General features: G+C 59.1%; 1 protein-coding gene across 3 annotated transcripts in view; it reads right to left on the bottom strand.

Annotated features, from left to right (window-relative positions):
• NFATC1 (nuclear factor of activated T cells 1) overlaps nucleotides 1–14174 on the bottom strand; it is a 170056-nt gene that overhangs the window by 18177 nt on the left and 137705 nt on the right. The window lies entirely within an intron of this gene.

Raw genomic sequence — 14174 nt, 5'->3', positions numbered from 1 at the left:
TACACAGCAGACGTTGGTGCTGTGATTTTCGCTTCTTGCTTGAGGGCAATGGCATGACCGGTTGAGTGGTGAAGCTAAGGGCTCACAGGCCCCACGATCTGCCCCAGCCGCGCCTGGAGAGCCTGCATGGGCCCAGGGGGGCAAGCACCCCAGAAGGCTGAAGGGGGCCTTGTCAGGGTCCCGGGTTGCCATGACCCCACTCCCTCCTTGCTGGGGCCACCTATTCCAGCCAGTGCGATCAGCCGGGGCCTGGACAGAAGGAGCTTGGCAAGGGCGTCCTGGTGGAGCCAGGGAGGGTGACCCCCAGTGTGCACGAGCCTCGGCGGGATGTCCGTGGCCTCCCCCTCGCTTACTCTTTTGCAGCTAGGAAGCCATGTGTTCTTCTGGCCTTTCCCACTGGAGGTGGAGCTGGGCCCGTGGGCCGAGGCAGGGAGGCAGCTGGCTCTCTCGTGGGAGAATTTATCTGGTCACAGCCACCTGCTAGGACCCTGGCTGCTGCACGCCGTGACTGTGTGCCTCATGTGCCGAGGGCCAGCTGTCCACCAGGACCACAAGCTGCTGCTCCACACAGCAACCTCGTCAGCTTACAGACACGTGTTCAGAGGGGGGACACGGCCCTTGGGTCTGTCTCCAAAGCTGTGCCATTTCACAGAGACGGTCAAGCACTGGGTGGGCAGGCTTGGTGGGAGACTGCAGAGCAGTGTGGGCAGCAGAGAGTGTCTGAGGGAGCTTCTGGGCTTCTGCTGGCATTTCTCCAAGCAGAATGGCCAGCACAGCCCTGGGCACATGGTCCTGGAGCCGTGGGCATGGCAGAGGCCCTGTGAGCCATGTCCTTGTGGACGTGGGGTTGGACTGTGGAGCACACACAGACTAGCCTTCCCTGGAGTCACAGGCCCCAAGGGAGTCAGGAGGGACAAGAGGGGGTGGGCAAGTCTGGGGCAGAGGTGGGGAGTCAAGTAGCAGGTTCGGCCCCAGGGCTCTGAGATTCAGAGGAAGGGCAGGGTGTGGAGTTCCCCTCGCTTTGCGTGTTCATCCCAAGTGCCTATTTTTACACATTATTTGTGCACAGACTCAGGAGTCCGTCTGAATCAACCCAGGCATACGCACAAGGTCAAAGTTGAAGTCATGGATTGCAAGGGACGGCAGAGGTGAACAGCCGTCCGTGTGCCCATGTGTGCCCACAACTCAAACCTGGAAAGCATGCCCCTCGTGGAAGCCGCCCTGACCCAGGCCCTGGGGCCGAGTCCCTGCAGGGTCACAGCCAACAGGCACCCAGGCCTCGGGGACAGGGGCCCCACATGCCACCCGGCATTGCTGGTGCTGGCTCCGGGCCCCCACCCACGGAGATGGCTCTGCATGGCAGGTGCACAGCGATGCTCCTGGCCCATCAGATCAGACTGGAGCCCTGTGCCCCTCTGCCCAACGCGTGTCCAGTCCTTCTCCCTAAGCCTGACCTGGTGTTTCGGCACAACGGAAGGAAGGCTCCTGGGTCCCCACCCCTGCCTGTAGCAAGTCTGGGCCCTGAGGGAGGTACAGGTGGTAGAGGCTGGGTTGCACTCCAGAATCCAGATTATTTGGGAGAAAATCAGCAGAAATGAGACAACAGATGGCTGCGTGCAACAGGCAAGTGCCACTCGCATCCAGCGTAGGGCAGGCTGGCACTCCAGGCCTGATCCCCTGGGCTGTTCTCTCAGCTCCTCTCCAAATGCCCAGCCTGCCTGCCCAGTTGATTGGGCCTGTTCGCCTGCAGGCTGGAGGCTATTCTCCCGTGAGGAGGGTGGGAAAGGGGACTGAGTCAGGTCCCCGCACCACAGGGCAGGAGGAATACTGAGCCCTGGAGGCTGCAAGCCTGGCGGGTTGAGGGGGAATCGAAGGCTGGGATGGCTCTGGGGGCCCTGCTGGACAGGTTTAAGGGACCGTTGTGTCTCAGCTGCCCCTGCCAGGGCCACCCTGCACACTGTGGGCCCGAGACCTCGGCAACGGCAGCCAGGGACTGAGGGTCCCCAGCAGAACCAGGGAGGGCTGAGCCAGAGAGCTGAGAGCCAGGCACAGGCCAGTCAGCTCAGCCTGATGGAGAGCTGGACGCCAGGGGTGAGAACGGGCCAGGCCTGCTGCCCAAGCCCAGCCTCAAGCTCTTGGCCCCTAAGCCCTGGGCCATGTGGGGGACACCCTGCTATCCCAGGCTGTTCATTTTAAGCTTGAGTGCTCAGAGAGCTGGGGAGAACATCTCAGCTCTGGGGGTGTCACGTGGGGCCTCCAAGCGAGCAGGAGACACTCGGCATGGGACTCAGGGACCTGGGGAGGAAGCCACGGCACCTCTGTCTCTGGGGCTTCAGGGCAAGATCCCTATGCTGGTCTGGAGTGTAGCCTGTGTCCCATGTAGCAGCTGGACGCCAATTGTGGTCTGGGCCCACGGCCGGCATGGCGGCCAGGTGAGTCACACAGTCTGCACTCCCAGAATCCAATTCCCGCTCTTTGGAGATTTTCTCCTGGCTGGTGTTGGGAACAGAAGCTTCACATTGTTCGGGCATGACACAGGTGGACAGGGCACCCCCATGCTGCCCGGACCACACACCACCATCTTCACGCCTCTAGGTTCCCATCCCCACAGGGCAGAGCTCCGAGAAGACCCCTAGGGTGGTGTATGCAGGGGTCTGGGGGGGCCTGGCGCATCCACTCAGCTCGATAAATGTTGGTTCCCTTTGAAGCAAATAAAACAAGCTGCAAATGAGTTCTGAGCTCACTGTAAGTTAATTAATACAACCCCTGCTGTCTTATTATTCTTAGATACAAAGCTAATTTGGAAAGACACACATTTCTTTTAAAGTTGCGTGGCTAAAAGGATTTGGGAGCTGAGCTTATTAAGAGAGAGCAGCCATTAGCGTGCGAGCGTGGCTGGCAGAGGGGGAATATTAGATTAGGCGTTGCTCCCACCGGACGCCAGGTGGACATGCACTGACCCCGTGTGAACTGCGTGTGGCTCCCTGGGGCCATCGGCACCCCTGAGTGGGGTCTTCCTTGTGGAACTACGCTAGGAGCCCCCTGAGAGGAACCTCAGTTCCGAGACTTCTGGAGGCCCAGGGGTTCCCAGTCCCCTCTCAGTGTCGTGGGGTTGGGGGGTGCTGGAATATCCCCCGAAAGTTCCCCTGGTAAGCAGGGCAGCTTGCAGGCTTCCACTTGTCGTTGGCGGGGCCGAACCTGCAGGCTGTCTCTGAGAGCAGAGAGCCCCCTTATAAGAACAGCCTCACTGGCATTTGGGGAACCTGCCTCTGCTCTGGACCCGCTGGCTTCCAGGAGATGAGCTCGGGCTGTGGCGGAAGGGCAGGAGGCACGGGGAAGGCCCCGAAGGAGTGGGCGTCCCTGCGGCAGCCCCCAGGCACAGGACAGGCCCTGTGGGACAGTGTGGTTCTGCACCTTAAAGCACCTCAGCCTGCGGTTCCTGGTAGAGCTGGGGGCCTGGGGGTCCGGGAGAGCGGAGGGGCAGTTGTCCCTCAGCAGCTAGAGGACTTCACCTTGGCCCTTAGGTTAGGGGCCCTGCCCCCACTCTGGAGAAGGTGTGTCAGAAGCCTTGGGAGAGCTGGGGTCCTGTGAGGTCAGTCCTTGCATGTCTGCAGCCTCCAGGAGGCGTTCAAGGTGCCCCAGCACAAGTGTCTGGTAATCCTGGTCACAGTGGGTACACCGCAGGCAGACCCCTGGCAGCTGCTGGCCAGATGGCCTCGTCAGGGTTTGTGCCGTGAGAACCAGGGCAGAGACCACTTACCCTGTCTCAGCTCACATGCATGAGTTGTGCGTGCGGCTCTGGCCAGTCTGCCGGGGTTACTGGCAGGTATTCTCAAACTCAGAGGCTGTGTCTGATCTGGGAGCCCCCAGACTGTGGACCCCCTTGTCATGTCAGTCAGCCCCTCAGGGTTCGGTCGCAGCTGTTAGGGGGCCTGCCCACAGCTGGAGGTGGCCCAGTGGGTCCTCTTGGACCAGCACCCAGCTCCCCACCACTTTGTCCTCCTTTTGATGGAGCCATTCTGCAGTCTGTGCCTTTACACCAAGTGACACAGACCTCCGCACAGAATTGGACTTCGCAGGATATTTGGGGGAGGAGAGCACAGGTGAGGGGCAGTGGGGACACCAACACAGGCACCGCAGATGGGCGGGCTCAAAGCGGCAGAGCAGCAGCCTGGGGTGCCGACGAGAAGGAAGCCAGGCCAGGGCGCAGGCCTGCAGCAGAGCCGGGTGGCACGAATGCACATGCAGGCAGCCAAGGAGGCGGAGATGGTGCTGGCCCGGGAGGTGCCGCCTACATCTGCAGTCACAGGGTGACTCTGAGCTCAGGCACAAAAGCAAGTAGGGACAGTGATGCGGAACATTTCCTGATAGAAAAGATGATAAACTACCTGAATGCTTCCAACAAAGTCCGAACAACGGCTTTCTAAAAAGCTTAGGAATTATTGTGCTGAGAAGTAAACTGAGGAAGAGCCCCAGGCAGAAGAGCCCCCCACGACCCTCACCCTCAGGAGCATGGCTTCCTTCCGAAGTGCACAGCGCGGCGACAGCCTCCCCACGGGGACACTGCCCGGTGAGCAGGGCCAGGTGAGAGCTCTGTACTGTTAGCAATGTAATTACACACTCAAAACTATTCTTAATTAAAAATTGATCAAGCAAATATAGAAGCAAATTTGAATTACAGTGGTATAGCAGAGAATAAAACCTCTTCCTTGGGTCATCTGAAAAGGAAAATCCTCCTCCCCTGTGTCCTGTGGCTGGGCCTTCCTGGGCAGCTCCCAGGCCGGCCCTAATGGCCCTGATGAGCTGGGGTCTGGGCCGCAGGGCCCAGGACTCCCGCTTCAGGACGACATCAGCTTTCCCAGCTCAGGCCCCACAACTGGGGCAACGATGGCTCAGGGAGCACGAAGCTCATGATCTTGGGGGTGGGGGTGGGGGGCCTGCTGGCCCCACTTGAAGTCCCTGGGAGGAGGCTGACCATTAGCCCCTGCCCAGGGATGTATGTGGTCTTGCCTCTGGTCTCTGCTGGCCTGACAGCTGCAGAGGCTAAAGGGGCCCTTTCAGTGTACCCCCCAAGCGCTGGGGCCTCCAGGGGTCTGCAGGGAGTCATTTGGCCTCCCGACCCAGGGCCATGGGGGTCAAGTCCACCCCACCCCCGGGCGTACCACCAGCCTGCTGGTGCCTGGGGTCGGTGGGCAGGTGGGCTTTGGAGAGACCACCTGTCTGGTGTGCCCAGGCTGGGTGTTTCCTGGGACATGGGACTCTCAGGGCTAAATCCCAGGGAAATCGGGTGGTTGGTCACCCTCTGTGGAGTTCCCGGGAGGGGCAGCCTGTGTGGATGGGGACCAGCCACACTGGTGGTCTGAAGGAACTCGGTTGCTGCCTTCTGGTGGGGTGTCCACTTAAACAGGAGCCAGCAGAGTGGGTGGGGCCCTGGCCCGCATGCCCAGCCCTGGAAGCCTGGGGAGGCCCACCCACTGGCAGGGGCTGCTGCCCTTGAGGGGCCCAGGTGCTCTGAGTGATGGCCTGGATGGCCTCCCCAGGCACTGTGGACATAAGGCCTTTCCCGCCCCACCTGGGAGCAGGGGCCACACCAGAGGCTGGCCATGTGGGTGTCGGGGAGGGGGCATTTAGAGATGAAAGGAACTTGGCATTTCTGAGTGCCGAGAGTTAAGTCCACTTCCCCAGAAACCATGGGTTCTGCAGACAGAGCCTCAGACTGCAGTTTACAGGCATCCCTCCATCAGTATTACTGGATTCATCAGACTTGCCACTAGAGAGTCCGTTTGATGTGAAAGGACAGTGTTTGGAAGGAGCATTCCACACCGTGTTTCCCTCCTGGCCCAGCTGGTAACCCCACATGCTTATGCGCTGACAGGCATTTCTCCAGGGAGCGTGCGGGGTGCCTGTGCCCTGATCCAGGGCAGGGGGCTCCAGGAGGGTGACAAGGGGCAAAGGGAAGTGTCTGTGGCTCAGAGCCAGTGAGTGGGCCTGTGGCTCTGAGCTTCCCAGCAGACAAGGCAAAAAGGACCCTTAGCCACAGAGGGGCTCCACTTTTAGCCCTGAGCCTCCTTGTACAGCGCCTTCTCCCCTTCCCCACAAGGGCCCAGCAGCCCCAGGCCTGTGTCCCTGCTACCTGCCTCAGTCCCCCAAGCTCTGACAGCAGGAGAAGGAGGCCGCCAAGCAAGGGCTCCCACAGCCCAGCCGTGGCTGTCAACCTCAAACAAATTTTGTTACATTTTGCATTGCAAAAATTCATATATCCTGACTCTGTCAGGGCCAGGGCATTTTATCTATCTAATTTTTTGTTGAGGTCCATACAATAAAGCACACAGTTCCCAGTGTGTAGCAGAGTGCATTCTGACCTGTGTGTGCATGGTTGCCCAGGTCGGGACGCCAGACGTCCTCACTGGCTCTCCCCCTTCACCTGTCCTATCCCTCTCCCTACCCTTTCCCTCTGCCGACTGCCAATCCCTCTGTGCTTATGAATCTGTTGTTTTGTTACTTAGTTTGTTGTTTTTTAGATTCCACATGTAAGTGAGATGCTATGGTGTTTGACATCCATGTTGCCACAAACGGCAAGATTAAATTCCTTTTAATGGCTGAGTAATATTCCACTGTGCTTATGTACCACCTCTTCTTTATCCAGTTGTCTCTCCATGGGCTCTGTGGCTGCTTCCTTATTTTGGCTATTGTAAGTAAGGCTGCGGTGAATGTGGGGTGTGTATATCTTTTCAAATTGGTGTTGTGTTTTCTTTGTGTAAATTCCTGGAAGTGGAGTCTCTGGGTTGTATGGTAACTATTTTCAGTGTTTTGAGGAACTTCCACACCGCTTTCCACAGTGCCTGGATCAGTTTGCATTCCCACCACCAGTGCACAAGGGTTCCCTTTCTCCACGTCCTCTCCAGCACCTGTTATCTCTTGTCATTCAGACAGTGGTCCTCCTGACTGGGGTGAGGCGGTCCCTCACCGTGGCTCTGGTGTGAGTCTGCCTGGCGGTTCTGATGCCCACATCTCATGTGTCAGATGCAGGGCCAGTGTCCCCCTAGTGGCACACAGTCCTGGCGCATGAGTCCCAGCAAATACCAGCTGGTTGACTCAAGTGTTAAGCGGCAAGCACAGCTTGCAGCCGGGAGGCCTCCAGGCCCTGAATTTGTCTTTTCCTGGAAGCTTGTACGTTTCGACCCTTTCACCCATTTCTCCCACCGCCAGCCCTGCCCCCCGGCAACCACCAGCCTGTTCTCTGAATCTATGAGCTCAGTTTTCTAGATTCCACATCAAAGTGAACACAAATGGTATTTAATTTCTGTTGGAGAAAATAAAGGACAGATTAGATTAGATTAGATTAGATTAGATTAGATTAGATTAGATTAGATTAGATTAGATTAGATTCCAGGAGGTCCATTAGATTTGAATTATTCAGCTTTACCTGCATTTGGAAAATGCCAACTGATTTAATATTTTTGTCTTAAACAAAGTCATGGGAAGTTTTTCCCTGACCTGCTCCTCCTGGGGGACCCTCTTCCCATTCTCCGACCCTGGGCTGGCTGGTGGGCTGGGGGCCAGCAGCAGGGGGCACCTCAGCAGGGTCAGGACGAATGCAGGCCTAGGCTCTGAGAGGAAGGTGGGCCCTGGACGCGCTGACCCCAGGACACACAGACCCTCCAGGACACCGACCCCCCTGGACATGCTGACTGTCCTGGGCACACAGATGCTCCCTGGACTCAGACCATCCTGCACGGGCCGCATGGGCTGGCCCTGCTGGCTGCGCTGCCTGGAGCTCTGCAATATTGTGACACTCTGCTCCTGGGGGCAACTGTATCTTCAATCACACAGACATTCAATTCACACCATAAATCACACACTGACATGCCGCTTCCTGGCATCTTATTTTGGTTACTTAAATAATTTCAGAGAAGCGGCTTTGAGAGGAATGCTTACTTGTTGCTGGTGTTTGGAGGAAGATCAACACACGGTTTGTGACTCCTGTAACGAACACATTGTGCACCAGAGCAGCCGGCTCTGTCCTGCTCATTTCCCGGCTGCTAATTGCCTCGGCATACAGGTTCTACTATGAAATGCCATGCCGTATAATCTCACTGCATTATTGAAATATAATTGCTTTAATGAAATTCTCATGGAATGGGCATGCTTCAAATAAAACATTGCCTTCCAAAGGGTTGATTTTCCTGGCCAATTACAGAAATGACTACAGAATCTCTAGCTTTAAATTCAATGGTTTCTCCTGGTGAATTTGTGGGGGGATATTCCAGGAGCAGAACGGGGCTCACTAGGGAGGGCTGAACAAAGAAACCCTCCAAAGGTTAGAAAACACGAACAATGCCAGCCTCACCAGCCCTCTGGCCTCCCCGGGAGGTGGGAACTGGGGCTGCTCTGCTTGGTGGTAGGTGTAGGGGCGGAGAGGGAGGGTTACCCCGGACAAGTCCCAGGTTGCCTCCCAGGGTGCCCTCCCTGCCCCGCCCTCCCCAGCAAGCTTCCAGATGTGTGTCTGCAGCGTGGCTGCGGGTGGGCAGCCAGAACAGCTGCCTCTCACCAGCAGGACTTTTGCAAATTAATAAGAAACGGTCAGACAGCTGGATGGTGTTAAAAATAAACCTTTCACATGAGGGTAAGTCTGTCTTTTCTTTGCTCAAGCAAGGTCCCTGGCCCCTCTAGATTCTGTCTCCTGTCTGTAAGGAGAGGTCACCACAGACACAGTCCCAGCAGCCCTGGATGCGTGCGAGCTGACCTCAGGCCTCCTCTCTGCTTCCTTGCTGGAACAGAATCGACTCCATTTTGCCATGGGATTCCCAGTTTAAAACGTGATTTAAATGAGCGGCAAAGGAGTGGGTGGGTTGCCCTCTCCCATCCTCGCCTGGGGAGCCTGTCCCTGCACCCCCGCTCCGGCCGGCCGCAGGAGGTGGGTCCGCGCCCAGAGACCCAGCCACCCCCAGGCCGGCTGCCACCTATCCCCCTGGGCACCTCCGCATGACAGGCCAGTGTGGGAAAGGGGGCGGTCCTGATGCTTTGTCTTCAGCTCTGCCCATGCCCCTCGGGGTGAGAAGTGAGCCTGTGGTCTCCGCTGGCCCCTCTGAATCTTGTCTGAGGCCAGAGAGCCAGGAAGCACAGAAACAGGGTCCTGGCCATGTTTCCTGCAGGTGAAGTGGTGGTCCTATCCTTGTCACTTGGCTGGGACCCCTCCAGGGCAGGCCCCCATCTGGGAGACTTGACCGACCCCAGGGTCTGGGGGACATGGGGGCCGCCGTGTGGCCGCCCCGTCTGAGCCTGGCCGGGCCTCCCTGGGAGCCACGGGCTGCACAGCCTCCCGCTATAGGGTAGCTGTTCCAGGCACACAGACTCCTCCTCCCAGGCGCTTGGTGCTCCTGGCGGGGATGGAATTGGTGTCGAAGTGCCCAGGGTTGCTCCCAGGTCTCCCTCCAGAAGTCAGCACTGGCCTTTGGGCGCCACCGCTGCCGAGGGCGCACAGCAGCCTGGGTCCTCGGCAGCAGGCCTGCGCTTCCCCTGAGGTCTGGCCCCTCTGGCCAGGGCTCCATATTTAGGGCCCCCTGGCTGCCTGGGCCAGCCTCCCTTGGGTCCTGAGGAACAGCCTGAAATTTCTGAAAGTTCACACTTCACATAAGAATATGTAGCCCAGTGTGTCTGCTCTTCCTCCAGAGAATTCCCAAGGCCTTGCTGTCCCAGAGAGCTCCTCGGAGGCCTGTGCTCGTGAGTCGCATGAATGTCATTCCCTCTGGACAGCAGAGACAGGAGTGGGCACTAACCCCTCAGCCCTCAGCCCTGGCCATGTCCAGTCGCTGAGGACACCGCATGTACCTGCCCCACGGGGGACCCTGGACACCGGGTCCTGCCTGAGGCCTGGATCCTGCTTGGGCCCTGCAGGGCCCCATCCGAGTGGGGCTCTGTGCCCCCGGCCAGCCTGGGGACCAGGAGCCGACGACGTCATCAACAGGGGTCTACTTGCCACAGTACTTCCAGGAATGGGACCCAGTGACCTGGTTACTCACCCAGGCGGCTCCAGGGTCTCAGGGGGATGCAGGGAGGAGGGCAGGGGGCCTGGTCTTGTGGGGGCAGCACTTGAGTCCCCGGACAGGCTCCGAATTAGGACTCCAAGTGGAGGTGCTGTGGGTCAGGTCCTGCCTGCCTCACTTCCTCGTAGCATCTGGCTGGTCCTGGCTCTGCAGGCGGTCATAGGCCCACCCCAAGTTCTTCGATGCGGTCACAGAGGCCATGCGGTTCACAAGGGGGGCAGCTAGTCCTTACTCCTAGGCCGTGCGCAGGCTGCTCTGGGAAACATTCCACCTTAGGAGCCAGGTGTGCTCACCCGCCAGAGCCCATCTGTTCCACGGGTCTGAGGGGCTGCCGTGTGCATCCGCAGTGTACATGGAGGCCGGATGCATGACCCATGAACAGACCATGGAATGGGGAGAGGCGTTACTGTCCCTGGAAGAACCCTGGGACCATCAACCTTTCCAGATGTGCCCCATGCAGCTTCACAGACGGAGGAGGAGGCTGCTCACTGACCCCTCCACGTGTCCTGCTCCCATGAGAGGCCCCATGCAAGGGTGACCCTACAGACTGAGCCCTGCCCTGGGCACTCACCCACACTCAGGGCCACGAGGGGCACCAGACAGTCCCTCAGGAGCCTTGGCGGCCGGGCTTGGAGAGGGGCTGGCGCTGGGTCCTCAAGGCCAAAGCTTGAGGCAAAGAAGGGGCTCAGATGGCAGACCTGGGCCCCACCCCTCAGGAGGCATCTCAGGGTCTGAAGGTGGCGGTGTGACGGGCCCGGTGCAGGGCGGCCATCCAGACCAAGCTCCCATGCTGACCAGAGGGAGGGTTTGGGTCAGTTGAATGCAACTCTGCTTCAGCAAGTCAGGCTGGGCCTTGGGGCCTGAATTCCTTGCTGGCCCCCGGGGACGTGCCCCCCAGAGGCTCTGCCTGACCTCTGGAGGCTGCTGGGGTCTATTTCTCTGGGGGGCAGGGGGCAGACAGATGTGTGCCTAGCCCCCAGCCCACCCACACCTGGACATGTCTCAGCCAGTCCTCACCTTGCTAGCTTTACCTTGACTTGGAAACTGAGGCCCAGGCAGGCTGGTCAAGATTCCACTGGGACCAATGGTCCATCTGCACGTCCCATGGGGACACAACCTTGTGGGGCGGGCAAGACGGGGGGCGGACTTCAGCGGAAATGGGCGGCCTGCTGGTCTGCCCCTTGCCACTTCCTGGGAAGACCCAGCTTCACTTAGATGGTCACATGAGTGCGTGTCCTTGTAAGGATAAGATGGCCTGCACTCCCGAGGCTGGAGCCCACCTGCTGGACCCTGGTCTGGGAAACCCCAGGCCCAAGACATCTGCCCTTTCAAAGGTGTTGGGGGGCCGTACTTCCTCCGGCAGAGGAGCCGTGGCAGGGGTGACTGGGAGGGCACATGCAGGGAGCCCCGGATCACCTCGGGGCCACTGAGGGAAGGCATATGCCCCCAGCCCTCCACGGCTCCTCAGAGGCTGTGGGCGCCTTGCTGCAGTTCCGAGCTCAGCAAACTGCTGGGATGGCCGGGGACCTCCATGGATGTGGTGCTTTGTTCCTGAGGCCTGTCCTGAGGGTGTCTGAAGGTGTGGGGGCAGCTGCCAGGCTGAGTTGGCCAGACCCCTCTGGAGCCGGTGCAGCCAACAGAGCTGCCTTTGTGCAGACGCAGCAGGGCCTGGCCGGGGCTGCTGGCCACCTTCCCAGGGCAGTCCGACCCCACAGTCTGGGGAGGCGCAGGGACTGGGGGGCGTCAGCCACTTAGCTTCTCTGGGTCGCACCCCCACCCCCGCCACCCACCCACACCTATGTCTTCATGAAATGTTGAAATGAAAACCTGCCCAGCTCACCAGATGCCGGCTTAGGTGGGGCTGCGATGGAAACCAGTTTGGAGGGGAGATTCCCTGAGTGGTGGGGGGCAGAAAACCAGGCAGAAGGTGCTGCAGAAGCCTAGGGAGGGCGAAGGCTCGGGAAGGGCCCCTCCAAGCCCCGCACCCACGACTCACTGTCCAGCGGCACAGTCTCCAGGGGAGGGGGCCTGGCAGGGCTGCCTTCCCTCCATCTGGCTGTTAGCCTGTGAAAACAACCCTTTGCCCCCTCGTCCTGATGGGCAGCACTGCAGGTTTCGAGGCCGACAGTGCAGGGCCTCTGGGAAGGCACTTGGAGACGGGACTCAACCTGCCGGAGACTGAGCCGGACTGACAGCACGAAGGGCGCGGCTCAGCAGGGGCCTGTCCCTGCCCCTCAATGGCGGGAGGGCCTGGAGCCCAGCGGGGCTCTGGCCTGGCCTGCGGTGGGGGAGACGCAGCATGTCCCCAAGGGCCTTTCTTTGCCTGGGTTTGTTTACCTGTTTAGTTCCAAACAAGGCTGGAAATGGCTCAGAAACACGCCTCCCACCCCACCCCACTGCTGAGCAAGGCTACAAACCCTGGGAACGGCAGGAGGCAAGCAGAGGGGCCTGGGCATGGAGGCAGGGAGGAGAGGCGTGGCCAACCCGAGGGCAAAGTAACAGTGGGGCATCTTACCACCAGGGGTAGAGGGAGGCACGGCAGGGCAGAGCGGGGTTCCTCCCCTGACAGCAGAGAGGGCCAGCAGTACCAGCCGCCTCTGCCCACTGACCGGCCACAGAACGGCTCATGCCTCCCTTAGGGACCCATCTACCAAGGTACCAGGAGCCAGGCCTGAAGAGGGCCCAGCCATGGCTACCAAAGGCAGGTGGGAGCCCACCGTTGCCCCTGGGGTCTGCCTAGGAAGCCCTCCCCAATCCCCACAGGCCAGAGAGCCCCTCCCCACCTGGGCTTGGCCTGGGGCAGCTCCTTGGTCAGCCCCCGTGGCCTCAGAGCAGGCTGGCTGACTCAGGGCCGCCTGGGCTCGGAATGCAGGCTGCCGCTGGGGCTCCCGCTCACATCCAGCCAGGACCCAGCACCAGCTAGACGGGGCGGTGGCGTGGAAGACTCGAGGAGGACCCAGGTTTTCCCACCAGTAGACAAACGCAGGGTAACATTACGAATCACCCATAACACCAAGAAGCGGGGAATCACACCTCGAATGAGGCGGTCATTGCCACCTGCACGGGCAGGGACCAGAGGCTGAGACCGAGACAGATCAAGGCAGCCATCGTGAGAGCAGCTCAACAAGCCGCCACAGATGCTCTTGAAACAAATGGGAAGAGAAGAAAATACCAGCCAGGAAAAAGACGTGATTAAAATTAATTGAATGGAAATTAGAGAACAAACTCATCCAATAACAGAAGTGAACACCTGGGCTCCACGGCAAAGCACAGGTGGCGCTGGAGGCAGGGACCTGAGAATATCTGGGGGCCACCCCGTCCGAACTGGAGAGAAACAAGGTAAAGAGCACACGGACCGACCAAGCTGCAGCAACTCTCAGGGCGGGAACAGACACGACACTGGCATTGTCAGCGCCTGGGGCGGGGCGGCGAATGACTATTAGAACCAGCAATGGCTGAGAACCCCAAGATTTGGTAAAAGATTATGAACATACAGATTCAAGAATCTGAACAAATAGGAAACCCCCCTAAAAATCCATGCCAAGATGCATCATGATTAAACTTCTGAAAACTAAAAAGAAAAATTCTCCATGGCTCCCAGAAAGCACCTACTTCACAGACATCAGTCCCATCCGCACACAGGCTGCGTCCTAAGGTGTCAGAGAACTGAAAGAGGTTGTTTTTTGGGTCTAGGAACACTAAAAAATTTTCCATGTAAATCACTGGGAATTGCTTCTTTGCTTTCACCATTCCAGCCTAGGGAAAGTTTCACGGGAACGCTCTCCCCTCGGACAGCGGGAATCCTGGGTGTGGTAAGGCCCAGGGGACTGCCACAGAGCTAGTGAGTGGTGCAGTCTGGCACTGCAGAAACCAGGGAGGCCCCAGAGTGCCCGCCCTCGGCAAGATGATGGCAAACCACGCCAGGACGCCAGGCAAAGGGAGGGAGGCTGGGACAGAGGCAGGAAGGCGAGAGTCACACCCTGCTAGGCAAACCACGTCGCCCCATCTCAGGGGCGGGGCATCTCAGCCCTGGGGCTGCAAAAGCCGGTGTCTGGTGTCCTTTGCCAGGGTCCTCACCCAGCCCAGTCCACCCTGGAGTGATCTCCCCTGACTCCATGCATTCTTCCC

Source organism: Manis javanica, chromosome 9, assembly GCF_040802235.1.
Source record: "Manis javanica isolate MJ-LG chromosome 9, MJ_LKY, whole genome shotgun sequence".
NCBI classification, from domain to species: domain Eukaryota; kingdom Metazoa; phylum Chordata; class Mammalia; order Pholidota; family Manidae; genus Manis; species Manis javanica.
This window is presented reverse-complemented; position numbering and strand designations above follow the sequence as displayed.